This window comes from Heptranchias perlo, chromosome 17, assembly GCF_035084215.1.
Source record: "Heptranchias perlo isolate sHepPer1 chromosome 17, sHepPer1.hap1, whole genome shotgun sequence".
NCBI classification, from domain to species: Eukaryota; Metazoa; Chordata; class Chondrichthyes; order Hexanchiformes; family Hexanchidae; genus Heptranchias; species Heptranchias perlo.
Genome location: NC_090341.1, coordinates 31689034 through 31714766, shown reverse-complemented (window position 1 = coordinate 31714766; position 25733 = coordinate 31689034). Strand labels below are relative to the sequence as shown.

The 25733-nt window shown below is 41.7% G+C and overlaps 1 protein-coding gene across 1 annotated transcript in view; it reads left to right on the top strand.

The window, feature by feature from the left end:
- Window positions 1-9626, top strand: part of adamts9 (ADAM metallopeptidase with thrombospondin type 1 motif, 9) — a 259676-nt gene extending 250050 nt beyond the window's left edge. The window contains exon 40 of the mRNA XM_067998852.1: window positions 7277-9626. The gene's annotated coding sequence lies outside the window, so the exon portion shown is untranslated. The remainder of the gene's footprint in view (window positions 1-7276) is intronic.
- Window positions 9627-25733: the final 16107 nt, after the last annotated feature.

Sequence of the window (25733 nt, the reverse complement as noted above, 5' to 3'; positions counted from 1 at the left end):
AGCATCATAAGGGGATGTGGTGCTTGTGGAATATTGGCCAAAATCCCTTTCTTTAGGAAGCTGAAATTCTTTGAGCTCTAATCCACCACCAGAAGTACGGCAGGGCAGGATTTCTGACCACCAGTGTAGCTCGGCATTGTCCACATCCCAAATTCCAGGAACAGGGTCATTCGCATAAAGGAAGCTGCAGAAGCAGCTGAAGAGTAAATCTTTTTTTAAAAAGTGCTAACAATTTATCTCTAGCTGCTTTCCTAAGGACAGCTGATCGCTGTGCGAATGATTTTGATTTCCCCTTGGTGACCAGGATTAGGTCCCCTCTGTCACATTTATGCACTTAAGTATGTCTGCTTCCTGCGGGTATACTTTAACTTAGCTGCATGAAAGGTAGAATTGATGAGATTTCTGGCAGGGAGAGGTGTCATTCTGTCAGTCCCGCCTCTTTGAATACCTGCAGCGGGGGGGCATGGTGGCAAGTGCAGGAACATCCTCCTGTCGGATTTTTAGAAAATAAAAGAGGGTGGAGACCCAGCAGAACCAGGTTTCACCCCAAATTCTGCTCCCTCCTACTCGACTTGCATCCTCATTCTTCCCCCAAAGGCTCAGGAATTTTGGATCTTGGACTTTAGCTACAATTTGAAATAGCAAATTTGCAAGGGTATAGTTTTGAGTCCCCCATAAGACCTCAGAGCAATGCCAGGTTGTGTAGCACTGTAAATGCAGAGGATAGTTAGTTGTCAGACGTCATTGCCTCATTAGTACCATCAGGTCTGCTGTCTTGTGAATTAGTGGTCGTGATCAGGCAGTACCCAGCAGCAGGGACATAGCTGGAATGGACATGAAAGATGATGCTGTGTGCCAAGACTGCAATACATCCAGATCCTCTTCCCATCCCACTCCGATCCATACACGCGCCAAAAAACATACAGGGCCAGGCCAACCCCACATTTGCAGAAAGATCGAACTGCTGGGTGGGATGTAGGGAAGGGTCATCTCAATCCCAAGAGCCTATTATGGACACACAGCAGCTAGCCACTTAATATACTCCTGTCAATGACATAGCACCTAGGCAAAGCACAGAATAGGTTTAAAAGACATATGTTTTGCACTTGCACTAAAGGGAAGCACAGTAGAAGCATACATCATGTAGGGTTATTAAAAAGTTGGTTGCTCTGAAGTTGTGCATCCAGAGAGTGTTCTTGATAAGATTATGTAGCATGTTTATTCAGGTATCAAGAATGGGAGATGTGGCAGAATAAAGACACCCTAGATGAAGGCATATTTGTGAAAGGTATGAGGAAGGTGTAGGCAGAACTATTAATTCAGTGATTAATTATGTTAGGATGAAGTCCCTACTATGAGAGTTTGCTGAATGGCTCTTGCAGCCGGTAATGGTTCTCTTCTGTAGCTTCATCAGGCTCCTGCCGTTCTTGGTCATCCAATTGCTGCAGCTATGGGCCTTCCATCACTGGGATCTCCTTCAATTGCTCTTTGCAAAGCAAACTGTGCAATATTTAGCAGACTACCGCAGTCCATGAAACCTTAGCTGAGTGTATTGCAGGAAGCTCCCAGGACTCATTCAAGCACCTTAAGTGCTATTCTAACTTGCCATTTGTATGCTTTTTGATTACGCTGATGGAAACATCTACCTCATTATACCTGTTTTCCTCTAATGATACCAAGGAATAGCCTTGATTGCCCAGCAAACACCCTGCCCTTTCCTTTAAGAGTCACAAAGTAGCCTGGTGGATTGGCTTAAAATGAAGGCCTTGAGGCAGTTGCCTGGAAAATGAGCATCGACTTGTGTGATCCTTTGCTGATGGTAACAGATATTCTGTGCATTTCTTAGATTGGAATCCTTTACAATTCATAAGGATAGTGGGATTCGCCAGAGCATATAGGGCCGCTTGGGTGCAATCTTTGGGAATCCTGCTACACTGTAAAATTACATGGCTCTCTCATGCCACCTAGGAGTTATATTTCCTCCATTCATTAATTTTAGCAATAAAGTAGACATGAATAAAGAGTATGTCAGTAGATAGCATTAATGGACTATTCAACCATGTTTTCCACTGCTCTGGACAGGATAATGTTACAATTTAGTGCTCCAGATACAGACTTTTGTGCAATGTGAGCACATATTGGGGAAGTCAGCCATGGAGGTCAGTCATCCAATTTGTGGCCTGCATGATTTCCCTCCGTTAATTCTAATGGAATGAAATAGTCTGTCCCGTGAACCGAGTGTCCTGACCTACACACTCTAATTCCTGTCTTGCATCCCATCAATGAAGCATTTTGCCGAGAGTGCTAAGTTGTAAAATTTTCCCATTATTCCTATCCTCCAAAAGCAAATAACAAACACTAGTTTAAAAAAAAATTAAAAGACTAATTCCTGCTTATTAAAGGTCAATCATGAGAAAATCATGCAGAACTAAGTAGCTGAGAGGAGTGATTGAAAAGTGAGTTGGTGAGTTTAACAAACTGGAAGATTTTAAAATATCACCACAGCAGTGACTGGGATGAATAACACTGAGGGGTTTTCATCCCAAAAGAGTAGATGCTGTGACCTTTGCCACGTACCTCGCAGTGTGAGAGACAATCTACCTGGGCATAAGTAAGAGAGACGGTGTAGACAGCTGGTCCTCTATGACAGTACATATCTGGGGACTCCTCTGCATATCCCAAACACTCTTCCAATCCTTTATGCAAGGAGGCAGGTGGGACCAGGTACTATATCAGCTTTCCTGTAAAAGTAGACCTATTAGGGTCTGTATTCATGTGCAACTCAGGAGGGGCACATAGCATGTTGTGCCTCCATCCTACACCACCTGGCCCTCAACTACAACCTTTATCTTTCAAAAACAACCACAACAACAATTTGCATTTATAATAGTGCACTTTACAGAGGAGTGATCAAAAAAATGGATGCTGAACCAAAGAAGGACATATTAGAAGGGGTGATTAAAGGCTTAGTCAAAGATGTGGGTTTTAGGGTCTCAAAGCAGGAGAGGGCGTTGGAGAGATGAAGGGGTATAGCTTGGTATTTCCTGAAAACTTGCATCAAAACAACAGCATAAGTACAATGTAATACCAATTTTCACCATAAAAAATCAAGGAAATTTTGGTGTGACTTATGTCCATTTTTGCACTGCACCTGAATTTTGCAATCTTTTACACCGATTCCACGAAACTTCCACCAAAACCCTCTGCCGCTCATTAACGTAGCTCCGCCCCCATGCAAAAGTGCAGCTGACGCAAAGTTCCTGAATTTACGCCAGTTCTGAACAGGATGTAAATTTTTGCCTGAAGTTTTAAGCGCAACAGGTCCCAAAGTCATATTTCTAGTGTTTTAATGCAATTTTTAAAGTTTTTAAAAATTTCTTCTCACTGAGACCTACAATGTATTTTCAGTACGTTTGAATGCATATTTGTGGAATCAAAATGATTCACATTAAAAAAAATTGAAAATATTCCACGATTTTATTTTCTTAAACAAGCCAAGCCTAATGGTTTTATGGCTTCAAAGTTTAATTTTCACACATAAAGTGGGACTTAAGTTCAGTGCTTTCCTCAAGCCCTGATTGTTTACCTGATTTTCACTTGCTTTACGCCAGTTTTTATGTTCTGGCGTGTGCTAATGGAATTCTCAGGAAATTTCAGCGTATCTCACCGACAGGTGTTAATTGCTCGTTATGTCATTTCAGAAAATTCTGGGCCTTGGGGAGGGAATCCTAGAATGTGGGGTATATGTGGCTGAAGGTACAGCCGCCAGTGGTGGTGGTGAATGCACAAGAGGTCAGAATCAGAACAGCGAGTTCAGAGGGAGCGTTGTAGGGATGGAGGAGATTATAGAGGTAGGGTGAGAGATTTAAACATGAGGATGAGAATTTTCATTTGGAGACATTGGGGAACTGAGATCCAGTGCATGGGAGTGATGGGTGAGCAGGACTTGGTGCGGGATGGGATATGGGCAGCAGACTTTTAGATGAGCTGAAGTTTACAGAGAGTGGAGGCTAGGAGGCTGGCTAGGAGAGCATGGGAATAGTTGAGTCTGGAGATGACAAAGGCATGGATGAGAGTTTCAGCAACAGATGGGCTGAGGTAGGGTCAGAGGCAGGCGACCTTACAGATGTGGAAGGAGGCAGTCTTTGTGATGGAGAGGTTATGAGTTCGGAACCTCAACTTGGAGTTGAATAGGGCAGCAAGGTTACAAACAGCCTGAGACAGCGGCAAGAGAAGGGGATGGAATCAGTGGCAGTGGTACACTAGTACTGTGATTCACCTTGTTCTTCCTCAACAATGTCAATATCAAATTCTCATGCAGTGTGTGTATTTGTGCTGATATCTGTTTTGAGTACAGATGGTCACACTTGGTATTCTGCCAAGTGGTGCTCTTCAGGTTCATCTCACAGGCAATTGGATTCTTCTTGCTCTGTGAAAACTGCATTTGGTAAATTATGAGAAAATAAGTTCACTTGCCCATTTATTTGGTATGTTGTCATTGATTGTACTATTATACATTTGTACACAAGCAATGTGTAAGGACACGTTGATGTTACTTATGCAAATCAGTTGATTGAGCTGTTTGTTAATTAGCTCCAAACAGCTTCATCAATGAATTTTTTAGCATTTATACCAGTTATTGATAGTTGTTTGAGAAGTGTTGCAGGATCATTATTTCACTTGCAATGTGATTGATTGTTTTCTCATTCCCACTAGTAAAATGGTGTTCACAAACCACACAATTCTAAATTATGGATGACAAATGAGCATTTCTCTTGTTCTTCTTGAATTGGGGAATATAGAGACATTAGACTGTCTGGTACAAATGAACTGAGATAAACCACTAAGGGACAATGTAAAGGGGTGGAGAAGGGGAAGTAGAAGATGCAAGTATGAACATTTCTTAAAGCTATAGACATCCTGAGTGATTGCTCCATAAAATCAATGTTTGTGAAAACATCTTCATTGCAAATATGAGAATTACTGCAACTAGCTCTCTTACCAAACTTAAATAAATAACTTCTTATAATCAGGTTTTCATGTTTAGGTCAACATAGTGACTCGCTATGAATGGTATCCACCTATACAGAAATACTAATTTTCTACTTAAGTAACTCAAAAAAACTTGTTCAATTTTCACCAGATATGAACATTTACATGCACAAAATATTTTTGTAACTGTTCCTGGTGTTCCAATTTTACATACATTAGTGTTTCTAAATTGGTTTCTCTACAAATACATAAAGGGCAAAAGAGTAACTAGGGAGAAAGTAGGGCCTCTGAAGGATCAACAAGGTCATCTATGTGCGGAACCACAAGAGATGGGTGAGATCCTAAATGAATATTTCGCATCGGTATTTACGGTTGAGAAAGGCATGGATGTTAGGGAACTTGGGGAAATAAATAGTGATGTCTTGAGGAGTGTACATATTACAGAGAGGGAGGTGCTGGAAGTCTTAACGCGCATCAAGGTAGATAAATCTCCGGGACCTGATGAAATGTATCCCAGGACGTTATGGGAGGTTAGGGAGGAAATTGCGGGTCCCCTGGCAGAGATATTTGAATCATCCACCGCTACAGGTGAGGTGCCTGAAGATTGGAGGGTAGCAAATGTTGTGCCTTTGTTTAAGAAGGGCGGCAGGGAAAAGCCTGGGAACTACAGACCGGTGAGCCTGACATCTGTAGTGGGTAAGTTGTTAGAGGGTATTCTGAGAGACAGGATCTACGGGCATTTGGAGAGGCAGGGACTGATTAGGAACAGTCAGCATGGTTTTGTGAGAGGAAAATCATGTCTCACGAATTTGATTGAGTTTTTTGAAGGGGTAACCAAGAAGATAGATGAGGGCTGTGCAGTAGACGTGGTCTACATGGACTTCAGCAAAGCCTTTGACAAGGTACCGCATGGTAGGTTGTTACATAAGGTTAAATCTCACGGGATCCAAGGTGAGGTAGCCAATTGGATACAACATTGGCTTGACGACAGAAGACAGAGGGTGGGTGTAGAGGGTTGTTTTTCAAATTGGAGGCCTGTGACCAGCGGTGTGCCTCAGGGATCGGTGCTGGGTCTGCTGTTATTTGTTATTTATATTAATGATTTGGATGAGAATTTAGGAGGCATGGTTAGTAAGTTTGCAGATGACACCAAGATTGGTGGCATCGTGGACAGTGAAGAAGGTTATCTAGGATTGCAACGGGATCTTGATAAATTGGGCCAGTGGGCCGATGAATGGCAGATGGAGTTTAATTTAGATAAATGTGAGGTGATGCATTTTGGGAGATCGAATCGGGCCAGGACCTACTCCGTTAATGGTAGGGCGTTGGGGAGAGTTATAGAACAAAGAGATCTAGGAATACAGGTTCACAGCTCCTTGAAAGTGGAGTCACAGGTGGATAGGGTGGTGAAGAAGGCATTCAGCTTGCTTGGTTTCATTGGTCAGAACATTGAATACAGGAGTTGGGATGTCTTGTTGAAGTTGTACAAGACATTAGTAAGGCCACACTTGAAATACTGTGTACAGTTCTGGTCACCCTATTATAGAAAGGATATTATTAAACTAGAAAGAGTGCAGAAAAGATTTACTAGGATGCTGCCGGGACTTGATGGTTTGACTTATAGGGAGAGGTTAGATAGACTGGGACTTTTTTCCCTGGAGAGTAGGAGGTTGAGGGGTGATCTTATAGAAGTCTATAAAATAATGAGGGGCATAGATAAGGTAGATAGTCAAAATCTTTTCCCAAAGGTAGGGGAGTCTATAACGAGGGGACATAGATTTAAGGTGAGAGGGGAGAGATACAAAAGGGTCCAGAGGGGCAATTTTTTCACTCAAAGGGTGGTGAGTGTCTGGAACGAGCTGCCAGAGGCAGTAGTAGAGGCGGGTACAATTTTGTCTTTTAAAAAGCATTTGGACAGTTACATGGGTAAGATGGGTATAGAGGGATATGGGCCAAGTGCAGGCAATTGGGACTAGCTTAGTGGTATAAACTGGGCGACATGGACATGTTGGGCCGAAGGGCCTGTTTCCATGTTGTAAACTTCTATGATTCTATGATTCTATTTTGTAGATAATTTTGAAAACCTTACAATGTGCAGAAAAAAGCTGTATTTGTGATGTCAGTGCATATTTTCTGATGACTTTTGAGGTTACCTTTGTAATGATTTTTAAAGTATGGTCTGATAATTCTCTTTGCATCACAGGATTTTAGCAAATGTTGCTGTAGCATTATTTTTTATCTTAATGATTTGGCTTTGACTGAGTTATCATTTGTCCTTTTTTAGTCGGTGTTCTTCGTTTGTGGATTACCAAGGAGGTGAAACGTTACATGAGACAAGCTGGAACAAGATGAAGGACAAACTCATACATACCTCTGTGTTCTATGTCTGTAGATAAATCTGGACATTTTGATGTATAATATTGTATTTATGGTTGGTGTTTATATTTATTTCTCTTAAAATTGTTTTGTGAAAGGATACTTCTATGTTTTATCTTCAAGTGTAAGGCTCCAACAGTGAAAAGCACTGTTTGTACATATAGTACACAATATGTAGCTTTGTAAGATAAGGACATTTTATTGACACTGTGTTTTTGAATTGTTTACTTATCACAACACATCTGATAAACCAAAAACAGGCTGAGAAGCCTTTTTTAAATGGTGGTGCTATGTGCTATATTGTGAGTGTTTTTAACTTGGAATTTACCTCTGCACTTTTAATCAGGAAACAGATGAATATGTACTGTTATCACGTTATAAGTAATTTTGGTAAAATTATGTAAATATATGGGTATTTGCAGCTGTATGTTATTGCACTGATTAACTTTCATTAGGCCTTATTAACCAAAATGAGTACACTGGTAGCAAAGTGTTAAATAGGAAGAACGAGATTCCATAAGGTCAGTAAGACATAAAGGGAACAAAAATTGCCCTCACAATAAGATTTTTTTATTCAACAATAATGGTGACCTGTTTTGTACTTTAATGTGCTGCTGTTGGTAATTGTATGCAAATATTATTGTACGCTCTTACCATCTTGATGCACCTTAATTTACATAAAATGTAACTGTAAATAGGCTGATCCACATGTATTAAGGATATTGTATTAAAAACTGAAATAAAATACCAGTTGTTAATTAAAAAGCAAATAAAATTGCTAAATATAGAGCTACAAAACATCCAACACAATATGTAAGAACTTTTTTTGTGAATTAGCTGATGGTGTATTGTTTTTATAAGAGATATTGCATCTTACTAAGTTGTTGGAGAAAAAAGGGAATGTTAGAAATTGCACTGATGCTTTAGGGGCATAAAAGTCTTTATGGTGCTGTTCATGGTGCAAGTCAGTATAGATTTAGGATTTATTGGCAGTATAGTCAACATACATTAATTCTGTAAACATGCTGTTTATTTTACTCAGTTTGCCAATATGTTCCACCCTGTTGTCGTCTAAACAAGTGCATTAAATGACAAATAGGTTTTATAACCTGTACACTGTTACATAATTCAAAGCAGCATTGCATATCGTAAGTAGAAAGAAAACCAGAAGTAGATCGAACACAGGTAACTTCATGATTGTGCTAATATATTGGTTTGGTATTGTAGCAAGAAAAAATATATAGTTTGAGATTTTTTGAAGCTGAACTCTGAAAATACTCCCAATAAATCTACTGTAAGATGCCCACACTTTTGTGGGTTTGTAAGGCATGCACATCAAATTAGGTTTCTTAACACTGTACATCAAATCAATTGCCAAACAGAAGCTGTCTATTTATTATGGCTTTGTTCTGTTAAAAATACAACAAAATATTGTTACTAACATCAGAGTAAATGAGTCAGTCAGCAAAAAAGCAATGCCATGCAATGACAAATAAAATGCCACTAAAGGACATCAAAATAAATTTATAGACATATTACATGTATATTTATCTGGGTTTATTTGGGTAGATGACCATTTTTAATCAATATACTAACTTCACCTAATTATAGTAGTTTCACAGCCTAAGTAGATTAGTTTTATTTTTCATACCAAAAATTAAATAAATTACAGAAAAAGTTTACTATTATTGTAAATTACATATTATTAATTTGCAATGCCACAGATGTGTTTTGATTTTTCTAACCACCATATTTGCAAAATGTTTTGTCAATGTATTCCCTGATACCAAAACCATCCTTACAAGTATCAACTGTTACATTACATGAAAGGGAATTTCTGAAGCTATTGCATCAAATCCGGAGCAAATCTTGCACTATGTGCCTAAACTTTCATGCACAGGCACATTTTAACTTTATGGTATGCAATAAATATTGGATTATATAGCACCTGTATGAATATTTAAGGTGTATACGGTTCAGCCATTTAGTTCAGTGTGTCTGCCAAGTGAATATTAATCATAGGTGTTTAAAAATTCTTTTAGGAATTCCAGCGGTTGTACTCATTGTTACTACAAAGAAGAAATAGATGTCATTATTTAGTAGTGTTACACTGTGCACTACAGTATAGTAGACCAATGTTACATTATTAAAGATGTTATTCATAGTTAAAATGTATTTATGACAAGTATTAAAATATGCACTGGTAACTTTCAAAAATTGTTCACTCTATAACAAATAAATTATTTTGCTATATGTTATGAAGTTTGAAGTTTTTATAAATGCAGTCTTAATTAGCTTTACCCAAAAGGAATGGAAGCTTTACTTCAAAAGGTTCCAAAAAGATATAATGCAAATCAGTGATGAAAACCCAGCATTGAGCAAAAATATACAAACAACTGCAGAGATCCATGGCTTTCATTTTCTTTGAATAAACAGGTCAATCTTCCCATGTAATCGCACTTCCTTCACATTGCTCATGAAGACTGGAGTGGCGATTTACATCCTCATTTTTGGGCAGGAATGGGGCGATAGTACACTGAAAATCACAGCATTTACCACCCCATTCCTGACGACATCCGAGCCATTGCCATTTTAGCGGGATCCTTGAAATGAATGGCCTGCTAATTGACCAGAAACAAGCCCATGCAAATTGGGTCCTATGATGGCAATAGGACCCCAAGGTAATTTTTAAGTACCAATGGGCAAAGTCTGTGTCATTGCAGGAGACATGCTTCCATCCACCCACCCCCACCCTCTCGGGGTCGAATAGGACCCTGAAGTTTTGAACAATATGCTTCAGCCTGGAACAGTGGCCAGGGTGATGGATGGAGTCGGTGGCAAGGGTACAGAGTTTGTGGTGGGGGCCAAAGAGAATGGCTTTTATTCCCAACATTTAGCTGGAGGAAATTGTGGCTCATGCATGACTAGATGTCAGACAAGCAGTCTGGCAGTGGAGAGATTGAGAGAGGTGGTGGAGGAGTAGAGCTGAGTGTCACCACCATACATGTGGAAGCTGATCCCATGTCTGCAATTATTACTATTATATACGACTTGCAAAAATATAATCAAAAGTACATAAATAAAACTTAGTGGGCACAAATTTTAATTTCTGAACATCTTTGAAGTGTAAGAAGTGGATTCTGCCTAAACGCAATGGATATGCCAGAGAAATCTGCCTGTGGGTAACTTCCGCTAAATGTGTGCTTGGACTTGTTAGAGAAAATTCTAATTAACTGTTAATGACTGCTGGAAAGTTTAATGTAGCATACATAAATCAGGCTTATGTAACCATGAATTTATTTCTAAAGGAAGATCTACCATCTGGCAGTACTAAACAAATGTGAAACCTTACTTCCTAACTCTCAAAAGGCGTTGTAGACTAAATGGATATTTGACAAGTTTAAATTCTATACTTTTGGCTTTATTTATATAAAAATATACAAAGTAGTTACAATATATTTGATTTCTCCATGACAATAGACTTTGATAATTTCACATTCAAGCACAAAGGCAGATCATTGATTAATGATTTCCACAAACTTTATATTCCTTCATGCATGGACTCATAGAATCATAGAAAGTTTACAGCACGGAAGGAGGCCATTCGGCCCATACATTGCATTGAGGCTGTGCCAGCTCAATGCAAGAGCAATCCAGCTAGCCCATTCCCCTGCCCTTTCCCTGTAGCCCTGCAATTTATTTTCCTTTCAAGTACTTATCCAATTCCCTTTTGAAGGCCATGATTGAATCTCCCTCCACCACCCCCTCAGGTAGTGCATTCCAGATCCTAACCACTCGCTGTGTAAAAAATTTTTCCTCGTCACCTTTGGTTCTTTTGCCAATCACCTTAAATCTATGCCCTCTGGTCCTTGATCCTTCCACCAATGGGAACAGTTTCTCACTATCTACTCTGTCTAGACCCTTCATGATTTTGAAAACTTCGATCAAATCTCCTCGCAACTGTCTCTGTTCCAAGGAGAACAACCCCAGCTTCTCCAGTCTATCCACGTAACTAAAGTCCCTCATCCCTGGAATCATTCTAGTAAATCTCTTCTGCACCCTCTCTAAGGCCTTTCACATCTTTCCTGAAGTGCAGTCCCCAGAACTGGACACAATACTCTGGTTGTGGCTGAACCAGTGTTTTAGAGTCATAGAGTTATACAGCACGGATAGAGGCCCTTCGGCCCATCGTGTCCGCGCCGGCCATCAAGCCCAGTCTAATCTAATCCCATATTCCAGCATTTGGTCCGTAGCCTTGTATGCTATGACATTTCAAGTGCTCATCCAAATGCTTCTTGAATGTTGTGAGGGTTCCTGCCTCCACAACCCTCTCAGGCAGTGAGTTCCAGACTCCAACCACCCTCTGGGTGAAAAAGTTCTTTCTCAAATCCCCTCTAAACCTCCTGCCTTTTACCTTGAATCTATGCCCCCTTGTTATAGAACCCTCAACGAAGGGAAAAAGCTCCTGAGTTTTATAAAGATTCATTATGACTTCCTTACTTTTGCACTCTATGGGCTCGATGTTACCAGGCCTGCGGGTTTCCGGCGGGTTGGGTTTCGGGAGCGTGGTCAACACGCTCGGTGAAATTAGTGGGTTGCCCGCGCGATCGTAGCAGGCAACACACTAATAGGAATCAATTACCTGCTCCTCCGGGGTCCACGCTGCTGGTCTGCGCGTCGGGCGGGCTGCGCATGCGCAGTACGATCTGTCAGCTGGAGGCTCTCTAGTTAAAGGGGCAGTCCTCCACTGACAGATGCTGCAACCAATGGAACAAATTTCAGCATGGAGCAGCCCAGGGGGAAGGCTGCTCCCAGTTTAATGATGCCTCACCCCAGGTATCATCAGATGGGGTGAGGAGGAGGGCGAAGACAGAGATCTTCCACCCGGCGGGCGGGAGGAAGCGGCCAGCCTCTGCCACCAAGAAAGCCTGGCTCGAGGTGGCAGAGGGGGTCACCTGCGCAACCAACATATCGCCCACCTGCATACAGTGCAGGAGGCGCTGCAATGACCTCAGTAGGTCAGCCACAGTGAGAACACGAAGTCTTTCCCCTACACTCCATCTGCCACAACACTGCCCCAACCCCACATCTCGTTCGGCACCGCCAACACTACTCTGTCACATCACCCCTCATACCCACTCAAACCCCATCCTCATCTTACCTCCACCTACTCACCTCGCCAGTACTCATCCTGCCACTAACACGCGACCCAATCCTCATACAATCTCATGGCTCTATCCCATACTCACCCTCTCGTGCATCTCCCTCACGGCCAGCCTCACTCAACCTGCCACCACCTGTGCTGCAGCCACAGGGCATGCATCACATATGTGCAGTAGGCAGCGTAAGGCAAATGTTTCGTGAGCATGAAGGGGGTGCATAAGGGTGTCGGAGGATTTGCCATGGGTGTTACCTATATTGAATTTCAGAGCAACAAACAGCACACATTATATTGGCACCACCACTGCCATGTCTCCGCGAATCCTGTCTGTTGTGTCCAATAATGCCCGCTCCTGGGTATCACTATGAGGACCCACCACTGATGCCACCCATCGTGTTACTGCAGAGTAGGTGCAGGTGTATTTGCAGGGCTCTTCTGCGCAGACCACTGAGAGACATCGGCGGTGTAGCTGGCTGCACCCTGGAAGGATGCGGAGGAGAAGTTGTGGAGGGCAGTGGTGACTTTGGCAGCGACAGGTAAGCACTTGGTGCTGGGGCCAGCCAGGAGCAGCTCGGCATGAAAGAGCCTGCAGATCTCCACGACTACATGTCGAGCGAATCTGCGCCTCCATGTGCACTGCTGCTCGGAGAGGTCCGGGGAGCTTCGCATCGGTCTGTGGACCATGTGGCGGGGGTAGTGCCCTCTGCGATGCGTCTCTCTCTGCGGTAGCCCTCCCTCCTGCTGTGCAGGTGGGCGTGCAACAACACCGTGTTGGGGGGCTCCACGTCTCTGCGGCGGACTGCGTGGACTGCGAGGCTGCTGGGGCTGGTCATGCTGTTCGTCCTCCGAGGGTGTCCACGCACCACCCATCTGGCAGGTGTTGGTCTGAGGGGTTGTGCAGGGTAGGTGGGTGGTTCCTCGGACTGGGGCTGCGGTTTCGTGTCGGTCTGTCCTCTGGCTTGGCGGGGGGTGGTGGGGGGCAGGGGTTGCCCTATGTGACGCGATGGCCTCCTGCGTGGGTGAGGGCTCTCCCCCGTGGAGTGCACCTTGGCAGCTGCCACAGGCTGCTGGCTGCAACACGCCTGGTTGGAGAGAGACTGTTTCCCCCAGTGTGTGAAACAGTCTGCGATGCAGGTAAAATCCCACACTTCCTCTTTTGACAGCTGATTCAGCTCATTAACTGACCTCAACAAGCAAGGTAAGTACTCTCAAGTGGAACCCCGCTGGCTTTAATTGCCTGCGGGATTCCCACCAGCGGGGGCCACGCACGCAGCCCCGCACGTCATCGGGGAACCCGGAAGTGGTCGGGATCGTGGCGCGATCCGGTCACGTGACCTCATATCAGGATTTTCGGGGCCCCCCCGCTGGAAACCCGACCCTAAAATCGAGCCCTATGTCTCTATTTATAAAGCCCAGTATCCCGTAAGCTTTTTTAACTGCTTTCTCAACCTGCCCTGTCACCTTCAACGATTTGTGCATATATACCCCCAGATCTCTCTTCCTGTACCCCTTTCAGAGTTGTGCCCTCTAGTTTATATTGTGTCTCCTCATTCTTCCTACCAAAATGTATCATTTCGCATTTTTCCGCGGTTAAATTTCATCTGCCACATGTCTGCCCATGCCACTGGCCTGTCTATATCCTCTTGAAGTCTATCACTATCCTTCTCACTGTTTACTACCCTTCCAAGTTTTGTGTCATCTGCAAATTTTGAAATTGTGTCCTGTACACCCAAGTCCAAGTCATTAATATATATCAAGAAAAGCAGTGGTCCCAGGACTGACCCCTGGGGAACATCGCTATACACCTGCCTCCAGTCCGAAAAACAACCTTTCACCACTACTCTCTGTTTCCTGTCCTTTAGCCAATTCTGTATCCACGTTGCTACTGCCCCTTTATTCCATGGGCCGCAATCTTGATGATAAGCCTACCGTGTGGCATTTTATTAAACACCTTTTGAAAGTCCATATACATCACATCAACTGCATTGCCCTCATCTACCCTCTCTGTTACCTCATCAAAAAACTCTATCAGGTTAGTTAAACATGATTTGCCTTTAACAAATCCATGCTGGCTTTCCCTAATCCACCCTCGTCCAACTGACTGTCAATTCTGTCCCGGATCACCTTTTCTAAAAGTTTCCCCACTACTGAGGTTAAACTGAATAGCCTATAGTTGCTGGGTCAATCCTTACACCCTTTTATCAACAAGGGTGTAACATTTGCAATTGTCTTTGCCAAGGAAGAAGATGCTGCCAAAGTCACAGTAAAAGAGGAGGTAGTTGAGATACTGGATGGGCTAAAAATTGATAAAGAGGGGGTATTAGAAAGGCTGGCTGCACTTAAAATAGATAAGTCACCGGGTCGGGATGGGATGCATCCTAGGTTGTTGAGGGAAGTAAGAGTGGAAATTGCAGAGGTACTGGCCATAATCTTCCAATCATCCTTAGATAAGGCGATGGTGCCAGAGGACTGGAGAATTGCAAATGTTACACCCTTGTTCAAAAAGGGTGTAAGGATAAACCCAGCAACTACAGTGGTGGGGAAACTTTTAGAAACAATAATCCGGGACAAAGTTAACAGTCACTTGGCCAAGTGTGGATTAATTAAGGAAAGCCAGCACGGATTTGTTAAAGGCAAATTGTGTTTAACCAACTTGATTGAGTTCTTTGATGAGGTAATAGAGAGGGTTGATGAGGGCAATGTGGTTGATGTGGTGTATGCGGACTTCCAAAAGGCATTTGATAAAGTGCCACATAATAGGCTTGTCAACAAAGTTGAAGCCCATGTAATAAAAGGGGTAGTGGCAGCATAGATACGAAATTGTCTAAGTGACAGGAAATAGCGTGTAGTGGTGAACGGTTGTTTTTCGGACTGAAGGAAGGTATATAGTGGTGTTCCCCAGGGGTCGGAACTAGGACCATTGCTTTTCTTGATATATATTTTTGACTTGGACTTGGGTGTACAGGGTACAATTTCAAAATTTGCAGATGACACAAAACTTGGAAGTGTAGTGAAGAGTGAGGAGGATAGTGACAGACTTCAAGAGGACATAGACTGGCTGGTGGAATGGGCGGACACATGGCAGAGGAAATTTAATGCAGAGAAGTGTGAACTGATACATTTCAGTAGGAAGAATGAGGAGAAGCAATATAAACTAAATGGTACAATTCTAAAGGGGGTGCCGAAACAGGTGTACACAATATGTGCACAAACTGTTGAAGGTGGCAGGGCAGGTTGAGAAAGCAGTTAAAAAAGCATATGGTATCCTGGGCTTTATAAATAGAGGCATAGAGTACAAAAGCAAGGAAGTTATGATGAACCTTTATAAAACACTGGCTCGGCCACAATTGGTGTGTTGTGTCCAATTCTGAGCATCACACCTTAGGAAGGATGTGAAGGCCTTGGAGAGGGTTCAGAAAAGATGTACTAGAATGGTTCTAGGAATGAAGGACTCCAGTTACATGGATAGACTGAAGAAGCTGGGGGTTTTCTCCTTAGAGTAGAGAAGATTGAGAGGAGATTTGATAGAGGTGTTCAAAATCATGAGGGGTCTAGACAGAGTAGATAGAGAGAAATTGGTGGAAGGGTCAAGGACCAGAGGGCATAGATTTAAGGTGATTGGCAAAAGAACTAAAGAACTGAGGAAAAACTTTATTTCGCAGCAAGTGGCTAAGATCTGGAATGCACTGCCTAAAGGGATGGTGAAGGCAGATTCAATCGTGGTTTTCAAAGGGGAATTGGATAAGTACTTGAAGGGAAAAAATTTGCAGGACTACGGGGAAAGGGGAGGGGAATGGGACTAGCTGGATTGCTCTTGCAGAGAGCTGGCACGGGCTCGACGGGCCGAATGGACTACTTCTGTAACCATCCTATGATTCTATTCTATGACTTCATTTCCCAGAACTGGATCCAGCACTGCTTTCTTCCACGTTGGGCCGGAAACACATTGATCAAGAAAGTTCTCTTCTATACATTTCAGGAATTCCTTCCCCTCTTTGCCCAATTCACCATTACTTTCCCAGTCTACACTGAGATAATTGAAGTCTCCTCTTATCACTACTTTATAGTTCTTGCATCTTTCTGTAATTTGCCTGCAAATTTGCTCCTCTATCTCCTTCCCACTATTTGGTGGCCTATAGTATACACCCAAAAGCATAATAGCTCCTCTATTGTCCCTTAATTCTAACCAAATAGATTCTGTCTTTGACCCCTCAACTACATCATCCATTTCCAGTGCTATAATAGTTTCTTTGATCATTACTGCCACACCTCCTCCTTTCTTTCCTTCCCTATCTTTCCTGAATACCTTGTAGGCAAGAATATTAAGTACCCAATCCTCCCTTTCTTTGAGCCAGATCTCTCTTACTGCCATTAAAGCATAGTCCCATGTGGTGACTTGTGCCTGCAGCTCACCAACCTTATTTACCACGCTACGTGCATTTATGCACATGCATTCCAAACTCATCTTAGACTGCTTCGCATTTGCTCCCTGTTTGATCCCTCGTATTTCTGAACTATTCTTTACTCTAGTGCTACTTGTCTCTCTCAGTCCTCTGTGCACCTTGTTTCTCCTTTCTAATATTTCAATCTGGTGCCCATCCCCCAACCAAATTATTTTAAACCCTAGTTAGACCACATCTGTGTACAGTTCTGAGCACTGCACCTTCGAAGGGATATATTAGCCTTCAAAGGCAGATTCATCAGAATATTAACAAGGCTCCAAGGGTTGCCTCGAGTTACATCAAAAATACAGCACAGAAACAGGCCATTTGGCCCAACCAGTCTATGCTGGCGTTAATGCTCTACATGAGGCTCCTCCCTCCCTATTTCATCTAACCCTATCAGCATACCCTTCTAATCCTTTCTCCCTCATGTGCTTATTTAGTTTCCCCTTAAATGCATCTATGCTATTTGCCTCAACTACTCCTTGTGGTAGCACGTTCCACATTCTTACCACTCTTTGGGTAAAGAAATTTCTCCTGAATTCTCTATTGGATTTATTCAGTATTCATATTTTTGACCTCTAGTTTTGGACTCCCCCACAAGTGGAAACATTTTATCTATGTCTAACCTATCAAACCCTTTCATTACCTCAAAGACCCCTATAAGGTCACCCACCAACCTTCTCTTTTCTAGACAAAACAGCCCCAGCCTGTTCAGCTTTTCCTGATAAGTATATCCTCTCAGTTCTGGTATCATCCTTGAGAATCTTTTTTGCACCCTCTCCAATGCATTTATATCCTTTTTATCGTATGGAGACCAGAACTGTGCACAGTAATCTAAGTGTGGTCTAACCAAGGTTCTATACAAGTTTAGCATAACTTCTCTGCTTTTCAATTCTATCCCTCTACAAATGAACCCCAGTGTTTGATTTGCTTTTGTTATGGCCTTATTAACCTGTGTCACTATTTTTAGTGATTTGTGTACCTGTACCCCTAGATCCCTTTGCTCCTCCATCCCATTCACACTCTTATTATTCAAGCAATATGTGGCCTCCTTATTCTTCCTACCAAAATGCACCACCTCACACTTATCTATATTGAAATTCATTTGCCAATTACACGCCCATTCTGCAAGTTTATTAATGTCTTCTTGCATTTTAACGTATTCTTCCTTTGTATTAACTATACCCCCAATTTGGTGTCGTCCACAAATTTTGAAACTGTACTTCCAATTCCCAAATCCAAATCTTTAATGTAAGTTGTGAACAACAGTGGTCCCAGCACTAATCCCTGTGGAATACCACTTCCCACCTTTTGCCAGCCTAGGTAACTACCTTTAGCCCCTACTGTCTGTTTTCTGTTTTGTAGCCAACTTGCTATCCATTCTGCTACCTGTCCCCTGACTCCACATGCTCTGTCCTTAGTCATGAGTATACAATGTGGTACCTTATTGAAGGCCTTTTGAAAATCCAAATATATTACATCTATTACATTACCCATGTCTACTTTTTCTGTTACTTCTTCATAGAATTCAATAAGGTTGGTCAGGCATGACTTTCCCTTCTGAAATCCATGTTGACTATTCTTTATCATATTTTAGTTTTCTAGATGTTTTCTATTACATCTTTAAGTAAAGATTCTTTCCCACCACCAACGTTAACCTAATTGGTCTACAATTCCCGGGACTTGTTCTATCTCCCCTTTTAAATATAGGAATCACACTAGCTGTCTGCCAGTCCTCTGGCACTATTCTCTTTTCTAATTAATTTTTATATATATGTAATTGTGCCTCTGCTATCTCCTCCCTCACTTCTTTTAATATTCACATCCATCCGGGCCAAGGTTTTTATCCTCTCTAAGTTTGATTAGTTTATCAATTATCTCCCCCTTTCTATCTTAAACGGGCACAGGCACGATGGGCTGAATGCCCTCCTCCTGTGCTGCACCTACTACTATATCTTTTATGATCTCTTCTTCTAATATCATGCCCACCTTGTCAGTCTCCCTGGTAAATACTGAGGCAAAGAAGCTAGTCAATATTTCTGCCATTTCGCTGACATTACCTGTGAGTTTATATTGTGCATCCCTTAGTGGCCCTATCACTATCCTGATTTTTCACTTGTTATTTATGTGTCTGTCGATTATTTTACTATTTCTTTTATATTCCTTGATAATTTAATTTTGTAGTTCCTCTTTGCTTTCCTAACTTTTTTTGACTTCTTTCCTAACCTCTTCATATTCCCTTTTGTCATCCTTTCCTTTATTGTCTAGGTACTTAGAGTATGCCTTTTTTCTTTAGTTTCAATTTTTATTCTCTTTATTCATCCATGGTGTTTCATCTTTGGCTAGTTTGTTCTTGCTTTTTTAGAGGAATATATTTCTCCTGAACTCTGTTGATCATCGTTTTAAATGTTTCCCACTGCTGTTCTATCTTTTTGTCTGTCAAACTTTTTTTCAAGTTTACCCTCCCTAGTGCCACTCTGATCTACTCAAAATTAGCTTTCTTCCAATCTGTTACTTTGGTCTTTGTCTTGCTTGTGACTTTCTCAATCATTATTTTAAAACTTATTATGTTATGATCGCTATTGCCTAGATGTTCTCCTATGCTTACTTCTCTTATCTGTTCTTGTTCATTTCCCATTACTCAATCCAGTAGTGATTCCACTCTTGCGGAGTTTCTCACATATTGGGTAAGAAAGGAGTCCTGTACATACTGTAAAAACTCCGTTCCCTTTTCCCCTTTCCCTACCTCTTCTTAACAGTTTATTTGGAGGTAGCTGAAATCTCCCATGATTATTATTTGACATTTTTTTACTCATTTCATAGATTTGCCTACATATTTCATCTTCCACTTCCCTTCCACTATTAAGTTGTCTGTAGAATGTACCTATTAAGGTAATCAATCCCTTGTTATCGTTTGTCTCAATCCATATGGATTCTGTTTCTATCTTAATGTTACTTATGTCCCTTTTTTCTATTGCCATTACATTGTCCCGAATTAGTACTGCTACCCCACCCCTTTGTCCTTTCCTATCCTTTCTAAATACATCATATCCTACAATATTTAACTGCCAGTTAAATTATGAGAGATTACATAGCTTGTATTCCCTGGAATATAGAAGGTTAAAGGGAGATTTGATTGAGGTTTTTAGGATTTTGAATGGAAGTGATAGGGTAGAGAGAAACCTTTTTCCACTAGTGGGGGCTCTAGGACAAGGGGGCGTAACCTTAAAATCAGAGCCAGGCCATTCGGGAGAGAAGTTAGGAACCACTTCTTCACACAAAGGGTGGTCGAAGTGTGGAACTCTCTCCCACAAAAAGCAGTAGCTGCTAGCTCAATTAATCATTTTAAATCTGAGATCAATAGATTTATGCTAGCCAAGGATATTAAGGGATATGGTGTCAAGGCAGGTAAATGGAGTTAGGGTACAGGTCAACCATAATCCCATGGAACGGCGCAACAGGCTTGAGGGGCTGAATGGCCTACTCATATTCCTATGTGTTCTCATGATAATGTTATTTGTGAGGATCACCCCAACTGAATCTTTGAAAGTCACATGTAGGTGGAAATAATCAGTGGTGGTTACTGTGAGTAATCATTCAGGGTTGTCACAAGTGGAATTTTGGCAGTAATGATAGCAGGTGGAGGAAATATTTTATATCACTCATATCAGAACACAGATTCTTAAGTTTTATTATTCAATTGTCTCATTTACATTATTTATTTAGATGTGGAAACTGGGATTATTTTCTATACTCCACTTAGTGTATGGAGCTCTCTTTATTAATGCTCTAAAAACAGTGTGTTAAAATATACTATCAAGCTTAAATTTCTCTGTAGAGCTGTAAACATAAATATATTTTAAACTGGCAGGTTGATAAATTATTGAATTAATGAGTAATCTAACAAACTGGTAGGTACAGAATGTATTCAATTCATAAATGAAACATGGACAACTTACTTATGGTGTACTGTGCTTGTGAATGATTAAATCCACTTCCATATATAATTCCAAAAATAGCTATTCACTTTTTGTAACACATTACCAAACATGCTTCCAGTAATTAATAATCGAGATAGGGTTAGTTTTATGTGAACACTATTATTTTCCCATTATTTTCAATTGGAGAAAAAAGTACTGAAATGAGTATCATCAGTTCTGTTTTTGAAGGAGTCCATCCACACAGGGTCCATCTTGTTTGCCGGGTACCTGTTCCACATAGCCACGCCCTTATGGGGAAAGAATTGTCCAAGTTAAATGCTGTGCTTGCATCTTCATCATGTGCGCAGTAATGTCAACCCGTCTTGTGTTTCTGTTTCGTACATTTCAAACAGTTTGTTAATTTATGCTGTACTTACCTTGTCACGTTGCTACAAAAGGCAATCGTGACCGCACAATACATGCACCAGTGCTGCCTCACTTAAATGAAGAAGCTTTTGCGAGTGGCTGCGGTCACCAACAGTAAAACAAACATAGCCACCAGAGGCGCCAGCAGCTGTCGTGAGAGGAACAGACCAGTGATGCACATTTTCACTTTTTGCTCAATCACTGGGGAAGGTGAGACACTTTGACACAAAGTCATGAATCGTGACTTTGAAACGATGTGCATGGCGGGGTCTTTTTGCTGCCGTACAAACGAGCCGGTTTCTAAAGCACCGGGGTCCAGGAACCTAAAGTAAGCCAATGCAACTTCTCCAAGAGGCTCTGCAGTATGAATACACCATGATGTGCAACGCATAAAATATGTTGAATTGTGCATTGAAGGAAATATGTATTCAGGCGAAGGGAATGGGGTGCGTCTATATAATGCTATTTCTCCAATGATCGGAGGGTTGGTGTGTTGCGGGGACGGCTGTTTCACTGACAGGTGGTTTGTGGGGCTGTTATTGCACATTTCAGTGTGAGGTGTTGCAGTGATGTGATTAGCTGCTGGAGGTTATGTAAGTCGGGGAGGAGGAGTGGGGGTGTTGTGCTGGCTCAGGTTGGTGTGGGCGGCTTGCTTCGCCCGCCTCTGACGCCCGGGGAGCGCACGTGGTGCGAGCGCGTGTTGCCGGCAGTTAGCCGCCTCGCGCAAACAGCCTGTCCTTCAGTCGTCGCCGACAGGTAGGTCTCAGATCGGTCATCCGCGGCATGCATCTAACAAATAAATAAAAACAACGGCATCTATTCTGAGGCATTTTTTGTTTTATGTCTTTCTCTCTCTCTCTCTCTCTCTCTTCCTCCCCCCCTTCTTTTCAATCATTTTGCCGGTGTCCAGCCCTTTGGATGTCAACTGGAGAGAGACCGGCCGTTCCGGGGAGAGCAGCTCGTCCCTTTTGAGAACAGACAAAAAGGTTTTATTTTCCGTGAGGACGCTGTCGAAAGGTGGACTCCTTCCAGTACTCGGCGGTTTCAGGTTTGTTCTGGCGTTAATTCAGTGGGCAGCTGCATTGCCGGGTTTGTACCTGTAACCCCGGTGTTACATAACGGCGTTCAGCACCACCAGCTCTCTGACACAGACCGCGGGCAACATTTATCATCGCGAACCGTGCTGGGCCATGATTTTAAATTTCAAAAGGAAATGATGTGTATTATCTGTCTGCTTCATGTGCGATGGTAACTGGATGTACGTGTTTACTTCAACTGGTGAAAACCTCGCTGGATTTTTATCTGGTGAATCTTCACTCTCCCTCTTCGTGGTTGATCTATTAAAAATACCCGACCTGCATGTCCGAATCAAATGTTTCGTTTTTACATAAGAGTAAAACGATATTCGGTTTTTTTGTTGTATAGAATAAGCGTATAAAGAGCATCCAATAGTGTAATGATAAAATGGAAGCTATTTCCACAGAGATCATTTTAAGGAGGTTCCAGTAGGTTTGCAACCAGGAGGGAGATGATGGAATGACATGTTGGGGGCGATGCCCACATCCTAAAGCAAAAACGTACGACTGTCCAGTTTGGGGGCACATGAATTTTGCCCAAACAGAAGGCGTTGAAATAATCCATAATTTATTTGATCTTTTTTTAAAATGAAAGGTTCCCAGGTTCTAGAAATTCTCATTTTGGTGCTATATATGGATGCTATAAATAGTTCTCACCAGTTATGAATCTGAAGTGAATTATGAAGATCTACCAGAAAGAGGAATTAACCAATTTTCACTCTTCCCCTTTGTGTATTGTATATATTTTTTGGTTACCTGGGTGACTGACACTTGCAGAAATCAACCAGCATGCTATCAAAAGTCTCCATACTAAGCTACTGAGAAATCCAGGCAAGTAGAATTTATGTTTCCCTACTATGGAGTGCGTATTCTCTTCACTTCAGGACAGAGCACCGGCAAGCCTCCCTCTGCTTGTCCAGCCAGGACCATGTTACCCAATGAATTGGTTGGTAGAGTTATCTGGAACCAAATGGTAAGAATCCCATCTCTAAGTGACAAATTTACCTCTCTGGGTCCCATTAATAAACCTGGATAGCTTCCAATTATCAACAATGCCCTGGAGTACTGCAGAGCCGCCTGGCTCAGAGAGTTGACTTGGTTCCAATCTTCTAATGCCAGACGTGCCATCTTGAAGCCACCAAGACCCTAAAAAGACCTTCACTAGTAATTTCCGCAGGGTTCTCTTAATCGTCTTCTGTAACTTCAGCAGAAACCCCAGAAAAACAGCGGAAGTGGCCTCGAGGAGCTCCTGCGGAAATTCTACTCCCTGTGTTTTAGTATTCTTTTTGTAATAGTTTTTAAATAAAGGTTGCTATAGCTGCTTTAAAGAATATAACACAGCAAGATTGTATAATGTAATGTGCTTATTCAGGGCAATTCCTTTTTCCATTATCTTATTTTTTTAATAAGCATAGAATTTTAAAAAAATTAATCCAGACCACAGTTGCAATTTGGCGCCATTTTGAAGGTCAAAGGCTTAATATCCTGCTTGGTCTAACTTTGCCCTCTTCACCTGAATACACATTTCCTTTAATGCAAAATTCAACCTATTTTGTGTTACCTTCAGTTTCTGCATTAATATCAGCGATAGCATCAATTCTCATTATATTCTCCTCGTCAGTCTGTTGCAGGATTAGGTTTTCTTGGTTTGGGGCAGTTTACAGAAGATTATTTGGGATCAAGATCTGACAATTCTTGTTCCTTGGTAGAAATTTGCACTCAGTGCACTGGTGTTCAAGGGATTGTATAATCCTCTTGTGCTTTGGGATTGAGATATTGAGTTATGGTAACCTCACTCATGAGAAAGTGTGGAATGAGCAAAGGCTAACCTTCCACCGAACCTTGTACGATCTAATCTGTCATGGACTCTACTACACTTATTTCATCTCCCAAAGAATGTTCTGCATAAATATTCCCTGATCCCCAAAAGTTATCAAGCAGAATTTTGAAATATTTATTAGTCCTCACATCTTTGTAATTCAACCATGGCCTGTTGCCTATCAAAGATAATATTTCCCAACCCCAGGACCTAAGGAACCATTGTGCCAAATGAATCTTTTTATTCCTTGGAGGGCAAGAAACTAAATTGGGTAGAGGAACAAAGAGATCTAGGAATATCGATACATATATCGCTAAGAGTATCAAGGCAAATTGATAAGGCCATAAAAAATACTAAGAAAGTACTGGAGTTCATTTCTAGAGGAATAGAATACAAAAGCAATGAGGTCATTTTAAATTTATATAGAACCATACTTGGTAAGACCATGGGAGTACTGTGTACAGTTCTGGTCTCTGCTACAAAAAGGATACTGAAGCACCAAAGAAAGTGCAGAAAAGATTTACAAGGATGTTACCAGAATTGAGATGATGCAACTATCGGGAAAGATTAAGCAATCTGTGGCTTTTTTCTTCAAAAAGAGGAGACCTGATAGAGATCTTTAAAATTATGAAGGGGTTTGATAGGGAGGATGCAAAGGAACTGTTTCCACATGTGTGAGTCTAGAACAAGGGAGCATAAATATAAGATAGCCACTAACAGGTCAAATAAAGAATTTAGGAGAAATTTCTTTACACATAGAGTGGTTAGAATTTGGAACTCCCTGCCACATGGAGTGTTTGAGGCAGATTTAAATTAACACATTTAAGGGGAGACATGATGCATACATGAGGGGAAATGGACTAGAGGGATAAGGGGACAGGGTGGGAAATGGTAATTATAGTTGGAAGAGGTTCGTGCTGAGTATAAACACTGACATAGGCCAGTTGAGCCGAATGTCCTGTTTTTGTACTGTAGATGCTATGTAATTATTTGACAATTTCAATCTATTTCTATCCCAGACCCTTCAATCCTGTTCCCAACCAAATATTTACAAGCTCCTTTTTAAAAGAGTTAATGAATTCAGCCTTCACTGCTTTCGTTGGAGTCTATTACAAATGTCAGCAACTCTGGGTAAAAAAATGTTTCTAAATTTCTTGCCTCAATTGAGACTTGCTCATTTTAAACCTGAGTCCTCTAGCTGTGCGCTCAGTAAAAGCCAAAACCAAAACCTCACATATGAATATATTTATATTGTCTATGCCTCTCAGGATTTTAATGTTCTGGATCATTTGTCTCCTGAGCTTTCTTTTCTGCAGTTAAAACAAGTTCAGTTCAATAAGTTTCTCCTAATAACTACAAGTTTCAAATCCTAGAAGATTTCCCTCCTGCAATAAATTGGATAGCCAGGTGGTGAAGGATAGAATACTAGAACCTGGTCTTCATTTGCTTCCAAGCCTTTATTCACAGAGATCCACATTACCCACTGTGCACCCCCTAGATAAGCTCTCATATATAATG